This window comes from Topomyia yanbarensis, chromosome 3 (genome assembly GCF_030247195.1).
Source record: "Topomyia yanbarensis strain Yona2022 chromosome 3, ASM3024719v1, whole genome shotgun sequence".
Lineage (NCBI taxonomy): Eukaryota > Metazoa > Arthropoda > Insecta > Diptera > Culicidae > Topomyia > Topomyia yanbarensis.
In genome coordinates this window covers 94,951,976-94,966,538 of record NC_080672.1, presented here as the reverse complement: position 1 = coordinate 94,966,538, position 14,563 = coordinate 94,951,976, and the positions used below count along the sequence as shown (strand labels likewise).

General features: G+C 37.7%; 1 protein-coding gene across 1 annotated transcript in view; it reads right to left on the bottom strand.

The window, feature by feature from the left end:
- LOC131693374 (prolactin-releasing peptide receptor) overlaps positions 1-14,563 on the bottom strand; it is a 359,374-nt gene that overhangs the window by 264,560 nt on the left and 80,251 nt on the right. The window contains exon 2 of the mRNA XM_058981139.1: positions 6,019-6,135. The gene's annotated coding sequence lies outside the window, so the exon portion shown is untranslated. The remainder of the gene's footprint in view (positions 1-6,018; positions 6,136-14,563) is intronic.

The following is a 14,563-nucleotide window of genomic DNA, read 5'->3' as shown; positions in this document are numbered from 1 at the left end:
TGATGGACCTTTCATTTAAAATCAAGTATGTCAAAATCGGTTCAGAAAATTCCGAAAAACCGATGTGGACAAATCAACAAATTTTGTTTTGTAACCATACTCTTCAACTCGTAATCCGGAACAAGATGTCGGTTGAAAATTAAATTCAGTAACAACCTATGGGAATATTATACCCTTCATTTGAATCTTAGTTTGTAAAAATCGGTTCAGCCATCTCCGAGAAACCGATGTGAACATTTTGTTAACAAATCCGCACATACACACACATACATACATACATACATACATACATACATACATACATACATACATACATACATACATATATACATACATACATACATACACACAGATATTTTGCGATCTCGGTGAACTGAGTCGAATGTTATATGAGACTCGGCCCTCCGGGCCTCGGTTAGAAAGTTGGTTTTTGGAGCAATTGCATAACCTTTCTATATGAGAAAGGCAAAAGAATAATATTTAATTAGCTTAATCAGCATGAGTTCAATGTTATCTTCATGTGTTTATATTTTGAAATGTTGGTGGAATGGGTTTGAAAGGGGAGGGAATGGGGGGTTAGTAGAGTGGAAGTGGGGGATGCGTCAGAAATCCTTCATCTTATTTCGGTATACGGGGTGGATGAAGGAAATGCGGGCGTGAGGGTGGTCCAAGGGGAGGGGAGTGATGAAGGAGGGAGGTGTAAGGGCAAGGCGGGGGGAGGGGCGACGACGCAATGCTCAACTGCATATTTTGCCTTCCATTTGAGACTTGGTTTGAGAAAATCGGTTCAGTCATCACCGAAGAACCGATGTGACTTTAATTGTGGAATATGCCCAGAATTCCGGACTTCTGGAACCGTCGATAGTGGATAATATATTCAAAGAATGTTTGATTGGCAATCAGTGATCTAGATCTGCGATTAGCAGCAATTTGGTGACCATTTCAATAGTTTTTAGCCTCTGAGGTATTACGATTGTACCGATTTATATGGGAAATTTCAGTGTATCCTTACTAACACCCCTGTAACTCCGGAAGCAAGAGTCAGAACCGAATGAAACTCAGCAGCAGTCAGTGGTATTACTGTATCTTTCATTTGAAATCAAGTTTGTAAAAGTCGGTAGAGAATTCGTTGGGGAATGGGTGTGATATTAGCTTAGGAACTTGGCGGGTTCCCCGGGGGCGTCATGAACCGTCATAGGTGGCCAATGTGGTCAAAGCTGCTTTGATTGATCATTAGTGATCAAGACCCGCAAACTAGAGTAATGTTACATCAATTTTAATATGTTTTACATCATTTGAACATCATGGTGGTACCAGTTTATATGGGAATATGCTGTGTGACTCTTCAACCCGTAACTCCGGAACCGGAAGTCGGATCAACTAAAAATTCAATAGCAGCTTATGGGAGCGTTATACCTTTCAGATGAAACTAAATTTGCGAAAATCGATTCAGCCATCTCTGAGAAAATTGTGTGAGTTTAAATGACACACACACACATACACACACAGACATTAGCCGATCTCGACGAACTGAATCGAATGGTGTATGACACTCGGCCCTCCGGGCCTCGGTTAAAAAGTCGATTTTTACAGTGATTGCATAGCCTTTCTTTATATGAGAAAGGCAAAAACATGTTCATAGCACAAATAATAAATAGTTCCCTTTTCTTATGTAAAGAATAGCTTACTTATTGATTTGTTTTCTTATACTTTTTTAATGATATTACGTAAGAAAGAACAAACTCTCCCTCCCTCTCAGATAAGAATTTGTAAGATATTTTGGAACTCCCCCTATCCCCATATGCCCTTACGTAATTAGTATATGGCTCCAAACATGGATTTCCTCATGGGACATCAAAAACCCCCTATGTTCCTATATTTTCATAGGTTTAACACGAAGTATTTGCTTAACTTCCGACGTAAATCTGTAGATTAACATTATTCGTCAGGGCCGAGTCAACCCTCGGTTCCAGATATTGAAGTCATCGGTTGTCAAATCCGAATCAAAGGCAGACATTGTTTCCCTATACATCGTACCTCAGCTGGTTCAAGAAGACTTCAACTCCCACGGTATTCCATAGGGTTGTCTTCACGTTGATAACCAATCTATCTTACTGCATGCTATTCGCGACAATTTCAATAGGATCATGACCACTCCACCACCGCATACAAGGTTTTAACTGGCTTAATTATCGGCACTGCCATTAAAGGTCAGACGAAACGAGATCCGACGTGAAAAGCAGCACTTCGTGGTGGGTAGAGAGCACTCAGAATTATACGCGAATGTATGAATGTCTGATTTTTTCCGAATATACGCAACGTTAGAAACTCAAATGAAAAACTTAATGAATGCTGAAAACGCGGTTATTGGCATCGGTTTGTTGACGGATTAACGAGAGAAATCATGTTTCATCTAATGGCTAGGTCCTCCGTTGTGTATTCAATTCAACCGTTGATCGGAATACACGGAATCAAGAATCCTTTTTCAGCGAACAGCATTTCATATAGATCTACACTCAAACAATTCATGTTTCGCGATGAAATGATAATACTTCATTTAAACGTAATGATTGCTCTTTGAACACACAAATTTAATTTTAAACCTATGGGGCATTACGAATGTCCAGTTCATATGAGAAATTCCTATGTGACCGCAATAACCACTCTGTACCTCAAGAACCAAAAGTCAGAACTGAATGAAATTCAAAATCAGCCAATGGGAGTATTATATCTTTCATTTGAAATTAAACTTGTAAAAATCGGTTAAGAATTTGCTAGGAAATGGGTGTGACATTAGCTCATGAACTTGGCGAGTTCCCTGGAGGCTTCAAGAACCGTTATAAGTGGCCAATGTGGCCAAAGCTACTTTGATTAGTCAATAGTGATCTGAACCGGCAATCCAAGTAATGTTGAACCCATTTGAATGTGTATTTCATCATTCGGACATCATAGTGTTACCAGATTATATAGGAATTTGCTATGTGACCGAACTCTTCAACTCGTAACTCCGGAACCGGAAGTCCGATCAATTAAAAATTCAATAGCGTCTTATGGGAACGTTATACCGTTCATTTGAAGTTAAGTTTGTGTAAATCGATTCAACCATCTCTGAGAAAATCGACATTATTTGACAGACACAAACACACACATACATACACACACATACATTTGACGATCTCGACGAATTGAATCGAATGAAATGAAACTCGGCTCTCTGGGTCTCAGTTGAATAGTTGATTATTGGAGTGATTACATAGCCTTTCTTTATATAAGAAAGGCAAAAACATATTTTTCAGCAGTTATGTCTGGCTTTGTACTTGCAAATGACTTCTTCGGTGTCTTTATCGTCAGAAGAGTGTGGAATTGAAGTTGTGCATTCCGGCTCATGTGGTTGCTTAGCTGTGTAACAATCACATTTTCGATTATCTACTTCAACAACACCTTAAAAAATTATATTTTTAGCCCACGCGGCTTTCATTGATGACCAGCACTTTCCTTTCACACGAGCACGTAATGTTTTAAACAGATGCAATAGTATTCTTTATGTCCCTTCACATAGTTTTGGCGATTTAGCACGAAATTACGCTCAATTTTCTTGTCAAAATAATTCTTATTTACATTACACTTACCTTTAGTGTCCCTAAACTGCTGACCTATCTTACCTCCATGTGCATGTTTCATGCTGATGTCCGTATTGCTTTTAAAAACAAAATCGTCGAAAAACCAACACAAAATGAATTTTTGCGTAAGAAAACACTCACGTGACATTTTTTAATATTGCTTAAAGTGTCCAAGATCGCAAATTAGTCCCATAAAGATAAGAAATCCCATAGAAAACGAGACAAATATGCGATCATGGGCAGTAAAAGTACTGTACTGAGGACAAAAGATAATGCGTTTCCGCAGAACAACATGCGAAAACATAAACGTCACCGTAACTAATGCAGCTGATACACAGTAACAGCCGAAATGACAGTCGTCAACGATGTTCTCTACAATGTGTCTAATTCACGCAACATGAGTGACCTCTGCAATAACATAGCAAATATAATGCGCTATACCTATCACAATTCGTGCTCGTGAAATAGTTCACAAAATCTTTCATTTTTCAGTTTTCAAATTTGCTGCAATCATGAACATGTGGCTGCATGCCTTACAATATCGTCAGCTGTCAAATTGTATTTGTACATATTAAAGATTTTGATAAAAACTGTTATGTGGAACAATACAGTTGACAAATGCTTGAAAACAGTAGTAAAAGTGACAGTACTGTCACGACGAGGATAACTTCAACGGCCGAAATTCAATATAGAATTGGCTCCGGTATCTACACAATACACAAAATAGTTTTAACCTTCGACTGCAGGCCGACGATCGTTGACCGCCCCTACATTGATTGTGTCAATTTATGCGGCCACTGCCGCCCGGTCAACAAGACTGCTTCGCAGAACGTAGGCAGCTTAGCGCAGGTAGGTACACACTATCGCAATGAAAACAGGAAATGATGATCCTGCATACCTCCAGCTCCACATAGCAGAAAGGGGTACCTTACCTATAGCACCGCGGCGGCTATCACTGAACACTTAACCCTTAACGGAAGTCGTGCAAATGGCACACTGAACTAGCAGCCGCTAATGCTTAAAGACGATTTCGCCGGATTGTCACAGCGACGTGCGCTCAATGTACTAGCGCGAGTACCGGAAGGTTAAGAAAGGAAAATCCAAGGCTCTAGGTAGGTAGTAGGTAGCAAGGGAAAGACATTATTGATTTATGTGGTTAAACATTTACCGTTTTCTCTATCTCTCTCGGCGCGGCATTCCGTAGCTAACTTTTGTTCAAGTGCTAAAGTTTTATATCAAGAAGGATTGTAGATGGTGAGGCTAGTTGATGGGGAAGTAGACCGGAGAGTATAAATCATTTGGCCGCTTGGTGATGGGGTTGATTCATGCTGTGTTTTGGGTTGATTCTATTACAGTATTTTGGGGCTTATGGCCCATCCGAAATATAACGACTGTCGGCGATTTTGTCACAGAATATTGGCACTTGGCACTCTAGTGAAATCACGTATCGGAGCGAGTAGCATCCAGTCAATTGGTAGTAAATTCCAAAAGACTTTTCGCTGCTGAATCTTCTTTTAGTCCTGCCTATGATTAAATAATCGAGTCAAATCGGGATCTTACTTAATCCGCAAGCACAACAAATATAAGGATTTCATATTTATCCGCTTTAATACACACAACTAAATCGCTTATATGAATGGTCATCAAGCTTCGATATTATTCCGAGGGGACGATGTGTCCAAGACCGCAATTAAGCTATGGTGTGATATCAGTAATCGAATTATCTTGGGGGGATTAGACCATTATTAGGGCTTTTCCGGGTGGCTAAATGACACTGTTTTCTTCATGGCACCCAGACTATAGCTTTTCAATAAATAATCCCCAACGCCAATAATGACTGTGATTGGGGGAATTGTGGCCCACAGGGTAGTGCTTATGTTGGTCGATATAAACTGTTTGGTCATCGTTTCTGTTTTCGTTCACAGCTGCCATTTGAACTGTGCCATCAAGTGGGTAAATGATTATAGCATTGGTTAAGTCTAACGATGTTAAATTATAGCTCATTGACTGGTTGTGTGGTCCACTCAGAATGATTCGATAAATATCTAGAAGTCTAATATACAAAGCTTCAACAACTATCAAGCAATGCAACCGATTAAGTTTAGAATGTTGCTTCAGTAGCAAGTATCTCGCACGGAATCAATAAGTAGTCGCACATGATATATAAATTTCCATCAAGCTCAAACTAATGTAGGCAGGCAACCACACACTCCCACATTGCATTACGTGATCGAAGTTTAAACGTAGTGCCAACCATTCCGCCTCGTAGCACTTTTCGCACTGCGTCATTTGGCTAGGATGGTGGCATGTTTTCTATTCCGGAAAAGTTCCCGTAGAGCTCCCCGGTGAAGGAAAAGTTCATGTTCCTGACACTTTCCGTCTGGCACCATTTGCTTACCTCTTACTGATGGAACGTGATGTCATCAAAGTGTTTTGTGTACACTTCGCTCCGGCGCCGCACTATTTATCACACTACACAATTCAGTGTGTTACAAATGGTCGTCTGTCGTTGTACCTGTGCGAGAAGAGAAATAGAGAGAATATAATTTTATATGCAATGTTACTCTAAGAAAAAGTATTAATCAATTATCCATATCCGATGGACTAAGTTCGAGGAGCTTTTTAGATAGGGTAACGTGCCTTTTTCACTATATTGAGGAGGGTGTCTCACTATAACTATAACTTTTTATAGAAGAGAGATAGAATATCGAGATGTTCGGAAGAATCATTGCATGCGCACGGGAGTGCTCCACTAGTGTTTCGGGATTGACGCAAGTTCGTTGAAATCAGGAATTGGAAATCTCTATTGATAACAAGATAAGATTGCTGAGAGGAAGCGGTAACAGCAGTAAAGATTCGGTTACCGACTTAAAAATACAAGGGTGCCGGTGATCAATTTCATTTTGTGCTTTCACTAAGCTTTTTAAACTTTTTATTGCAAATGAATAATGCTGTCGGTAAAGGCATATATGACGATTCCTGGAGGTATTACATGGAAAGCGATTACAAGTAAATCTTTCAACTTTCTTCTAAAACTTAACAGTAATATTATCTTAGAAACACTTTTAGAATTATATAGATGTTATTTGTTTGGACAGCAATCTATTCCAGTTCTATCTTTTTTTTTCATTTTAGCGACATTAAATTAGATAGAGATTACTAAGTAGGAAAGTTATAAAAAATTTAGTCATGAAACGATTTGGAATGTACAGATAGGAAAGCTGTCGGTTCTCGTGGTAAAGAAGGACGATTCTGCTGTTACCGTGAGACATGTTGGTAAATTTAAGCAATTCGTAGTAACTCTGTCTATCTCGACTCCTATCAACAGAAGATAAAAGATTAGTCCGGAAGATTTTAGACCTGTTCCTAATGACCCTATCACTTCTAATTTTCCGATCTGTATATTGTAAAACCTTGCTCTCACTTTAGTACTATGGCTCTAAATTTTCATAACTTTCCCTACTAAGTAATTTCTAATTTATTGTCGTTAAAAGGAAAAAAGAAAATGTGCAAGAACTCTTCATTATACGAATGAGAAATATGAAAATAGATTTTTGGGGCGCATTTTTGAAAAATGCGGTTTTATTCACTGAAACTGAAAAAATATTAATAACCATAGTATAATATTGAATACCAAAAATATATTTCATGGAAAGCATGAGATATATAATTCCGCCTTTAGGACAAAAAGTTTTGAGCAACGACCAACAAGAAATTGCCTAATCACAACAGCAAGTTCATAAAGCGATCAATGCAACAGTCACACAACTATCGAATTACACACGGATAACTGGTTCGATCTGTACGAGAGACAAATGAGAAACATCAGACTGGGAACTTATTGCTCGCACTGGCTATATGTTGGACAATGTAGTGAGCTAAGAGCCGCTGAAAAAAAACAATCATGACAGGGGTGTATAAGGCTTGAGAATTATAGACTAGCATGTTAGAGTCAGTGTAAAATAGTTGAAAAACGGCACGAATGGTTGGATGGCCTCGTACGGCTTATCTACCGGCTCGACTGTGATAATTATCGTGACATAACACGCCTCAATATAGTTCTTTTAAGTTACTCTTCCGTGTTCTGTTTAGCAAACAACACCCATTGACTGAATATTTTGTCAGTGATTACCACAACGTGCTACGAGAAGACAAAAGACGGATCATTGCCTTATGGCAATACTACTTGCGGGCTTTTCAGATTAAAAGATAAATTGAAACATGGAGAAGAACACGAAAATTCGATACGATACAGCGTACGACGAAACGAAACCATAATTATATGCTTCTTGGCTTCATGAAAGGCTTCGGAATTGGCATCGATCACAGATCAATTGAAGATGACTAAATTCTTCCAAACTACTACTAAATATTTACTACTAAATACTAAGATGAAGAAAATAAAATGAAAAATGGCCGTGAAGCATGAACAACGAGTTGTGCGGATTATACACGCATGCTTACATTGGAAGTTTTATTAATTTTGTTCCCACAAAAACACGATTTTAAATTTTCTACTTAATTTTCGGAGTTGCGCAGAAGTTTTTCAGATGTTTTTGTTTGTCTTCATTTTTCTTATAAATCCGGTAAAGATTCTCCCAAAACTATGGATAGAGATTCTTTTATAAATTGAAAAAAAATAATTTTTGGGTGAAGATATAGGTCTACAGTGGAAAAAATATATAATACAAATAATAGAAATCCATCGACCGATAGCAACAGCCATCTAGATTTTTTAATGAACTAGAACTTAAGTCATCAGGGACCGTAAGCCATTACCAAATCTTGACCAGATAGAAATAGAAATAACATATTTCGTAAATATTTTGAAAGAAAAACTAATTTTACAATGATTTTTTATGGATTTTTCCACCTTCCTTTTTTCAGTTCATAGTATTTTTTTATTGGTTTTACTTATTTTCATTGAAACATTTTTGAGTTTTGAAAAAATTTAATTAGTCTTATAACAAGAAGCAAGATAACTTTATAGCAGGCGGCCGGTTAAGTTGAAATAGTTCGTATGTTGAGATCCAATCTGATTTTTTACCAAATTTTCGTAGCATGATTCAAAAAAATTACAAACATGCTTCCTCTTATTTGGTACAGTGCTCTTTGTGGTCGATTCTGGAAGCTCCTGAATGCAATATGCTTACAATGTCTTTCTCTTAGGATCTCGAGCAAAAATTTTGAAAAAAGTTAATGTTTTCATTAATTGCCACGTGATGGGAAAAAAGAGAGATGAATTCTGCACAAAAGAAATGAAAACCCGAGAATTATGATCACAATGGCCAAACCTCTATATGTGCAGTACAAACAGATTTCAAGTAATGTTTATCTGGTGTCCATAAGGTACCATCGTATCGTCGAACCGGTGCCGGAAACTGCGTCACGACCTCATGACGGCTTTCAAAGCTAATCCAGGACCTTCGGGCATTGATGTAGGAAGTTTTCTTCAAGTATAGGGCTATCAAGCAATCGAACTGGACTGTAAAGCAAAACATTACGACTAAAATCGCGGGTCTGAAAGATGTATGATCTGAATCTGAACAAATTCAATAAATGCATCTAAAAGGATGATGAAAAGTGTGTCAATTTTAATTTAAACAGCTTCCGGAATCGAAGCTTTAAGCGAAGTGGTAATATAAATTACCAAAGATCACAGAGATGTTCCCAAGAAGTACAAAATTATCGTTGCAGACAAGTTTGCCGGAAAAAGTGTATGATCTGGCAGTAAATTTACAGTTATGGTCGTAAGACTCCGAATTTCATCACAACCAACAATATGAACCGAGTTATACATCAATAATTGCTCGGAAAGCGTCCATTGGTTAATTAGGTCTCACTGGGACACTCTCAAGTTTTTGCCAGATTTAGCGAATAACCAATATAGTGTCAATAAAGCATTTTTTCAATATTTTTACTGAAAAATTTGACTAATTTTGTGAAAATCACTCCTACAACATTTTTTTTTGTAGGATTTGTCATTTTTAGACTATAGCCATTTGATAAAAAAAGGTAAAATAGTTTGACCCTTTTCAAAGCACTGTTTAGAGCATTTTTGGAAAAACAAAGTATGCAAAGTGGCTTTTTGTGACAAAGTTCTTATGTACAGAAAGTTTAAAAAATTAAAATCTGAGAGGGCGCTGCCAACATTTGTTCGAGATGGCGCGAATTTCGTCGGGTGTTTCTCAGGGTGCCCCTGGGCACTACCGCACCAAGGAACCCCTATAGTTGAACAGAATTCATCGTACTTCATTATGCGTTCTATTTTCGTAAACAATGCGCTCGGCTATGTATAACTGCTTGAATATTGCAACATCTATTATATATGTCAAAAGATGTCAATCTTCAATGACCGATGGGCGAACATTACTAGTTTAGAAATCTATCGCTGACGTATAAGACTTTTTGAAACATTTCATACGGACAAAATGCGGGAACAATTCATGTTTATCTATTTTAGTTTTTTACATTTAAACGACATTCAATTAGCTAGATATTACTGGTTAGGGAAAGTTATAACCATTTAGAGCCATAGTACTCAAGTGAGATCAAGAATGTGTTTTGTCTACAATTCTAGAAATATTGTCTATGGTCCGAATATACGACTTTCACTGATTCATGATTTATCACATCTTGATCATTGCAGTCTTGATTCACTGGTTGGGCCACAGTTTCTGTTCAATTAACGACTTTAGTTCGATAGTTGGACCGACCGACAAATGTTAAAAACTCTCCGAAGGAGACGATAGTAGTGTAAATGCATCTGCTCACATCTCTAATTATTGTCAAATTGATTGTCATAGTGAATTTGACATGAGATTTTGGCATTCAGATGCTTTTCAGTTGGAAAATGGTCCAACTAGCGGAGGTCCAACTAAAAAGCGGTCCAGTTAAAAAGTGTCCAACTAACGAATCACTACTGTACTTGGTATTAGTGGTTGTGAATTAGATCACAAAATTAAAATAATCTTGATATTTTCTCGAAAACCATTACACGAAACTCGGAATATTATTCATGAATCCATTCTTGCTTCGTGAACTGGTTATGATTCCGAGCATATAAGTTACAATTCATCATTCGTGCTCGTGAAATAGTCCACAAATTCAAAAAACACTTTCAAAACATAGTTAAACTTTGTGCCTGATCGCAATTTTTGCACGTAAACAATTTTACGGAACTCAGTGTATTATTCATGGATTTTTTAACCGGTTCATGTATCATACGCTAGTCATGATTCACCAGCCAAACTCGTAAAACAGTTAATGAAGTAATTAATTTTCTGCATGATTTTAATATATTTGCGTATACAATTTAAAGAACTCAGACTATTATTCATGGATTCGAGAAATGTTTCTTGTGTGCTTTTGAATGCCACTCTGCTCTCTGGTATTGAAATCTCTACGTGAGCTATTGTGTACAACTTCTAACAACCCGTGCCATAGGCATTAAATACAGGAAAACTACTGGGACCTGTAACCTTATTATTATTTTGTTAAGATTCGGTGGATTGTTCGGAAAAGTTAATATAAATCAACAATCCTCAAGTTATGAACTAGAATCATAAAAATACTAAACATAATCAGACACAGCCGCAGTAACCCTTCTAAAAAATCGAGTATTTTGCGTGAATCTTCATATTTTTTTTTGCGTGAACTAGTTTTATGAAGAGGTTTATTTATCATTAATTAAAACGTGACCATTTTTAAATTTTTTCTCAAAGGATTGTTAGGCGGAACGATCTTGATTTTTCGCGACGCAGGTGCTCTGATATGGCGATACAGAGGGTAAGATTTCTGGTTTTATAAATTATTTGTCGTGTGGGCGAGCTCCACTCAGGAAAGATTTTCAGTGTCAAGTGCCCCAGCCCTGTATCACAGACGTAACACGAGATGAATTTTCATCACCCGTAGAAAAAACGGTCGATTTAAATTATAAAAATGCGCCATATCACCGAGCGTGGCGCTAGTGAAGAGATTTTGACACATAGCTAAATGCGTTACTTAGTTTCCGCACGCACCCGAAAACGTTACCGTTATTTCAATCTTATGCAAACCAAAACCAACAAAATGGGCCGGGAATGTGAAATGTATTCTTGTCGAAGTGCCCAAGGCAGGAGTTGTTCATAATCATTTCATAGGTTACCACACGATGCTGATCGGTGAGTAGGCACTTAATAGGATGTTACTAATTTAATTGATTTGGTGTATCGAATCTAACCATATGTACACGGAAAAATTCCGTTCATAAATTCATGAACAAAAGGTCACGATTTCGTGAACAGAAAGATTTACAAAAACCGTGACCAAGTTCCTGAAATTATGAATAATAAACCTCGTATTCATTAAATTATTTGAGTTTTATAAAGACCAGTTCGTCCCGACTATATGCATGGCGTAACACTAGAATGTTTAGTTGGGTCACTGTACTTATTCCCTGGACATGTTTAGTTTTTGTTGTGATTCTTGTTCATGATTTGGGAATACACAGTCGACAGTCAAACGTTGCTCGTGATTTCAAGAGCTTATTCGCGATTCTTGTGAATTCTCATGACGTTAGCGGGATTAAAGTTCATGATTTCAAAATCTTAGTTGCGATGTTCGTAATTTCTATTCACGTTATCGTAATATTTTAGTCATGAGTAGAGTGATTCATGTTCATGATTTCAGGATCTTTGTCACGATTTTAAATATTTTTGTCTCGAGTTGTGTGATTTGTGTTCATGATTTCAGGATCTCAGTCGCGATTTTTGTAACTTCTGTTCATGTTATCGTGATATTTTAGTCATGAATAGAGCAATTCATGTTCATGATTTCAGGATCTAAGTCACTATTTTCGTAATTTCTGTTCATGTTATCATGATATTTTATTTTAGAGAATAATGTAACTAGTGTTCATGTTATCAGCAATTTTATCATGGTATTCAAAAATTCTCTTCGCCTTATCTTGATCTATTATTTTTTGCTTACGAACGGTTTTTTACTCGGAATAACGTTACAATATGAACTCGATCATTAAAATAATCGCGATATCTGGTTCTGTGAACTATATCACGCACACTATTTGGGGTTCTCTGTGCAGTTTTCGTTTTCTGTCCGGACATCACAATGAACCTTATCAAATGAATAACGATGTTCGAGGTCCTAATAGTTTTTTTATACCTACTGCTCGTACTTATTACTAGTCGCTAGCAGCAGTATTTCATGAAAAAGTGCATGGAAATGTGAAAGAGTTCACGTAAAATTTCATTACCATGTTGCATGAAATTGTAAATGATTAGGGATATTTTTAAATATCACAAGAACGCAAATATACACTAGATAGATCGTAAATCATGTACTAGGAATCATGAACCAGTTCACGAATTCATGAGTGATATTTGATGATGTGAACTATTTCACGAGCACTGATATTTGTTCGTGACTAATATGTTAGAAATCATGAACCAGTTCACGAATACGTGAATAATATTTTATCATTTCGTGAACTATTTCACGAAAACGAATGGTAAGTAGTGATTATTATACTACGTATCATTTGTATTTGTATTTGTATTTGTATAAAAAAGTCCAACTGACAATTTGTCTAAATGAACTAAACTAAACTAAGTTAAACTAAACACAATTAAACTAGTGACAATACACGACGACGAAACTGCGAAGAATTCACGACGAAGTCGAAAATTTCAGCAAACTCGTTGAAGCGACGACTCATTGCTAAAATCGGACTATTGGCAGCGTAGTTAGTGCTGCGCATTTCAGAATGCAGCAGGGCTCGTGGGCGAAGAGAACGGGTAGGCGCGTAGAGGCTGATTTGCGCTAGTAGCTCCGGATCATCATATTCAGCCAGCAGAATCTTTGACACGAAAGTAGCCTGCGCTGCATGTCTCCGATGCGTTAAAGTATTAAGTCCTAGAAGACGACAACGGTCCTCGTACGGTGGCAGGTTTAACGGATCGTTCCACGGCAATCCTCGTAACGCATATCGTATGAATTTACGCTGGACTGCTTCGATCCTAAGGCTCCACGTTGCTTGATAGGGGCACCAAACGACGTTTGCAAATTCCAACTGCGGGCGCACCAATGAGCAATAAAGAGCCTTGAAACACAGAGGATCCCGAAATTCACTGGAAATTTTGAAAATAAATCCCAGTAATCGATTGGCTTTGTCGATGGACGCAGAGACGTGATGAGTATACGTTAGCTTTTCATCAAGAATGACTCCTAGATCCTTCACGTGGTCAACGCGTTGCAGCTGAGTTCCTGCGATGTTATAGTTGAAGGTAAGCATATTTCTCGTTCGAAAATAGCTGATGACAAAACATTTTGCAACACTAAGGACCATCATGTTTCTTACACACCAGCTATAAAAGGTGTCGATAAGATGCTGTAGCTCACGGCAATCGGCTTCATTTCGTATAACAAGAAAAAATTTTAAGTCGTCGGCAAAAAACAGCTTTCCTCCACGCCTTAGAACGAAAACTGCATCATTCACGAACAGTGAAAAAACAGTGGACCCAGCGTACTACCTTGAGGAACTCCGGAAGTGTTGATAAAGGATTCTGAAACAATATCGCCAATTTCAACAACGACTTCACGGTGTACAAGGTAGGATCGAAGCCAATGGCAGAATCTAGTAGAACACCCTAGCTTATCAAGCTTTGTTATCAGTATCTCATGATTAACTCTATCAAAAGCTGCTTTTAGATCAGTGTAGATAGTATCCACCTGCAATTTCTTAGACAATTGTTCCGTGCAAAATGACGTGAAGCAGACGAGATTCGTCTCGACCGAACGTCCGGGGAAAAATCCGTGCTGGGATGTACTGATGTAGTGTCGACAAGCAGAAAATAACGCTTCGTTGATGATTGATTCAAATACTTTAGATTCGACTCCAAGCGAAGTGACTCCGCGATAGCTCTCCATGTTGCATCTGTCACCCT